This window comes from Wasmannia auropunctata, unplaced genomic scaffold, assembly GCF_000956235.1.
Source record: "Wasmannia auropunctata unplaced genomic scaffold, wasmannia.A_1.0 LD336099.1, whole genome shotgun sequence".
Taxonomy (NCBI): Eukaryota; Metazoa; Arthropoda; class Insecta; order Hymenoptera; family Formicidae; genus Wasmannia; species Wasmannia auropunctata.
In genome coordinates, this window is record NW_012026791.1 from 121,388 (window position 1) to 126,250 (window position 4,863).

The following is a 4,863-nucleotide window of genomic DNA, read 5'->3' on the forward strand; positions in this document are numbered from 1 at the left end:
AAGCAGTATCGCCTCTACACGCGATAGATGAATGGCCCCATCTCAAACAATTACTGGCACCTCCGAACGCTTCTGATGAACGGGTAAATTTTAAATCGAACCCAATAAATGTGCAGGTATTCCGGTAACAGATTGGAGATAAATTCAATTTTAACGGCTGACGAGTCCTTTAGTGTATTGTCTTGTTTGTCCCTGTATTTTAATCTTTCGATGCTTTGGATTTTTATCTGACCATTCGGCCAGGAAAGACCTTCCAGTATTTCACTAGTTGAAATGTTCTTCTCTACTCCTTTGATGACCCCTATCCGGATAATCTTAAAGGTTGGAATCCAATTGAAAGGCAGGGGGGTTGAGGTCTCAACCAGTGCATTTGCATCTTTAGCCGTCTTAAAGGAAATTCCCAAGATTTTTTTGCCTAGTCTGCGAATATTACAGACATTGTTACATACTTTTTTCAGAGCTCTGCCTAAGCTGACAGGGTGAAGATTGCCGATGTTCCCATCTGGTGACTCAACATGCACCAGGTACGGAAAGTTATTATTTTCTTTGTATCTATTATTGTTTTTTTGTTGCAATATAGACGTTAATCTTCTCTGGGATATATCTTCCGGGTTCTTGCTATTTAAGCTAACGTTTTCTTGTGGTATTTCTATCTCCATTGACGGAACATTAAGAGGAGTGGCAGGGGAGGATCATGGAGTGAGGGGGAGTGAGAGGCTTCGGTTGGGGTAGTCCCTACGTTCCATAGTTCTTCCGCTATCGATGGGGGGGGGGGGTTTATCAGGATGCGCTGATTCAGTTTTTTGTTTTTTCAGGGAGCTGGACGTCGAAGGGTTATCAAAGGATTGTTCCCGTAATCTGGAGTGCTTTGTAGTTCCGTTATCTGTATTATTGCCATTTTTGGCGGTTTTATTTTTATTTTTGGACATTATTAAAGAAAATGTTCGTTGTGTGAAATGTATTTAAATTTGTGAACAAAAGCGATAATAACACGATGTAAGTATGTTTTAGAATAAGAAAATTAAGAGTAAAAAACTGAATGTGTTAAATGATTAAATTTCGGATAATTATATGTGGAAAGAGGATACCGTAGTTAAATGGTCCTTATCGTGTACATAAACAGATCAAGAGAAGAATATCTCTATGAGTGGGTGTGAAATCTCTACGAAAATAAGCTCATATCTTCGGGGGGGTGATCAATTATATCCGTGCGATAATAAAGTCTATAGTATAGGACAAGGTCCACAGCCGCACAAGAGAGAACCGTCTTAATGAAAAAAGAATCTTTGGTGTAAATCTCTCAAAATGTTTTAGGCGCTTCCAAGGTAAGTTTTGTTGAGTATAGTATTCGTAGAATTTGCCCCTGGTGAATTGTTATTGTGCACTGTTATTAAAGTAGGTATGTTGAAAATATGTTATTCTTGTTCGTGCGTTTTATGACGTTTCTGAGAAATATTATTCCAAATGTCCTGGAGAGGATCTTTTAGGTGTGCCGTTAGTGGATCGTCGATATATCAGTGTAATCGTCTCAAATCTAGGATCGCTGTGAGATCATAAGTGTAGAAAAATATTTGACTTATCAGGAATGTAGATTGGCTGTATGCCTGAAAACTTCTTTGGGGTATCGAGGGAATAAACTAAAGGGGGGTGAAAGTCCTCTGTGGATACTATCACGAGAATAGACAAGTAAATACGCTTGTTGCTTAGGTGTAGCGCGAAGGATAATTAACGCAACTATGCGATGAAAATACTCTTCAAAATAATATGTATGTGCAGAGAGACATACATGAAACAAAAGATATAAGCTTAACCTAGTTGTGATGTTTATCAATGTATTTCCCACCCGACGTATGGAGGCGGAAAATTTCACACATATATAATATAAAAGCATAAATTCCAAAAATGAAAACAATAGTAATCAAAATAAAGTTGTAACACAAATAATAAAGAAATGAGTGTTTCACTATATAAGTATAAATATAATTACATAAACATAAATTAGCACATGAAATAAAGAAAAGAATAACAAACGATAATATTGAAAGATTTCCTTAAAATTAATCTCACAATGTAAAAGCAAATCTGCTTAACTGAGTCGTTATAGCAGGCGCATGAAAAAATTTAGCAAAGCGAAACAGGCAGGATGTGCAGAGCTAATAATTGCAGTGTCTGTATTCTAGAGTACCTCTAAATATAATCTATTATGTACATAGGACAGTAGCGTATATATAATGTGAGATTTTAGTTTAGCTTGTCGTTTATGTACAAGCCACAGTTGATATTATTTCAAGTCCGTCTCTCAATAAACAGCTTCTTGCTGTGAAATAATGAATAGCAGTCAGTGGCTGTTCAGCATATAGCTGACTCGCAAAGAGTTCGCAAAAAGGTCCACACAAGCAGAGACACAGTGCAAACAACAATCAATATATACTTCATCAAACATGTGAAGTAGAAATGTTTCTCATATATGTAACAAAATCATAAAATCGAGAAGTGCGGCAATCAACAATCAAGAATATATTCAAACGCATGTGTAACAAAAGATTCCCTCGATGAGTGTAAAGTAACGTAGATAGAAAATGTTATCTTAGAGGGAGTAAAATAATAGAAGTAAGGTATTGAACGACTATGCAATGCTTATGAAGTCAGAGTTAGATATCTTATTACAAACTGTTGTATTACTAGAAAGCATAGGTTGTGTGTAGCTTATGGCAAATATCTTATCTACTTAGATATATGACAAAAAAACTTGACAAGTGCTACAAAAAGAAATTATATCCTCCAAAGGTATCTCTTAAGCATTGTAATAGGGCGTTTATAGGGAAGCTCAAAACTTTATCAAAGAATAGAAAATGAAAATTGAAAGGCACAAACAGTGCTGATGCATTCAAGCACACTAGATGCCACTTTCTTACTTCCAACATGCACGTGAAAAACTGAGCCAAGGAGATAGGTTGACTCACTGAACCGTTCAAGGTCTCAATAGTCCAAGTAGGCCGTTCTCAATCTCTAGTGAGATTCCAATTTATTTGGATTTTTCACTGCGTGACTTCTTATCGGTTGAGGGTCTCCGGAGCCTTCGAAGAAGAAGGAGAAGCGTCCTCCGCGTCCTGGATGTAATGGCCGGCTTCCCGGTTGAAGGTGACGGCACGTGGTAATGGCTGACTACTCCACCTTAACTCATGCGTTCTTGCGACATGTAAGTTGTCCGTCAATAGTTCCAACTCAAGGTGACCTCGGTAACGTGTCTCTGTATATTGTGTACTGTGGCTTCCTTAGGGCGGTACCAAGGTGCCCGTATATATGTCGTTCTTTCCAACGTGACTAATAGATCTCGAAATCCAGCTCGTGTCCGAGGTTTACGTTCCTACGTCTCGATTCGATTCGATTTCAATTGCTAACCGAGGCAAGGAAAGAAAGACGCCCTTCGCGTCCGGAGCGTAATGGCCGGCCTCCTGATTAAAAGGAGACGGCACGTGGCAAGGCGGTGACTGGCAAAAAACACTCTCGTTTGTTCGTTGCTTGTGAAGTAAGCAGGATTCCGCCGGTGATTCCAATGGAGGCACATTTGTTTCACCTCAATAATTAAATCCTTGTACTGTGGCTATCCTAAGGGCCTCCAGGGGGGCCCGTGGAATATTCTTTCCTTTCGGCGAAATGATTACACACGAGCTTCAGCTTGTACCCGAAGCTTCCGTCTGAACGTCCGTATCGTGTCGTGGCTGAGAGCGGAATCCCAGCGTACAGACGAGAGAACAGTACGCACCGCCGCGCGACGCGTCTCTCCGTCGCGCGGCAGTGACGCAATGGCGGACGTAGAGAGAGTCGCCGTCGCGCGACGCGCCTTAGTCGCGCGGCAGTGGCGCAATGGCGGACGTAGAGAGAGTCGCACCGCCGCCGCGCGACGCGTCTCTCCGTCGCGCGCGCGACGGAGACGGCGAGCGAGTCGCACCGCCGCGCCACGACACGTCTGTGACGTGGCAGGGAGACGGCGAGAGAGACGCACCGCCGCGCGCGCGGCAGTGGCACGACGAGCGAGCGTCAAACGATGGCCTCCGCCCCCCCGACATTCCTCGGCGACCAATAGAAACGCAGGATCGACGCTCTCTCTCTCTGTCGCTCCGACGCGGCGCTCTCGCGCGTCAGTCGCGAACGAACGATCGGAGAGGGAGATAGAGTGCAACGACCAGAAACGGATCGCGAACCCGGACAGCAGAACGGTGGAAGAGTCGTTCCCCGCGCTGGAACGCAAAGGAGGGGGAACGCGCTCGCCTCGCTCGAACGCCGCGCTCCCGCGGACTCATGCTCTCCCGTTCGAACCCGCGTCCACCTCCAACGGTGACGCAACTCCTCTTGGAGAGAGGTTAAGGTTCCCCCAGGTGAGACAACCGCGATAAATCTCCACAACGGTGACGCAACCCCCCTCTTGGAGAGAGGTTAAGGTTCCCCCAGGTGAGACAACCGCGAGAAATCGCTAGAATCTGACTACACACACACACACGGTCGCGCCGAGAGAGCACGTTCCATGCGACGCTCCCTCTATCGCGCAGGTATAACTAAGGGAGGGGGGGGGGAGAAGCTCGACAATGAGGAAACGTGAGTGACACCCTTCGCGCGAAACTCTCTCTTTTTTTTCACAAGTCTCGTCGTTTCAGGAGGTAGATCAGCCGCCGCCGCCGTCACCACCAGGGAACAAGCGCTGAGACGGATGACTCGACAGGACGTCGTGAATCTCGTCCTCGATCGTTACTACGCCCGAGGAGAGGAATACTTTCGGCACAGAATGGTGCGCATCGTCGAGGCACCAGACCCGCCGCACGATCCATCGCGCCGCGTCGTCGCCGAGGCGAGGGTCGTCGGTAC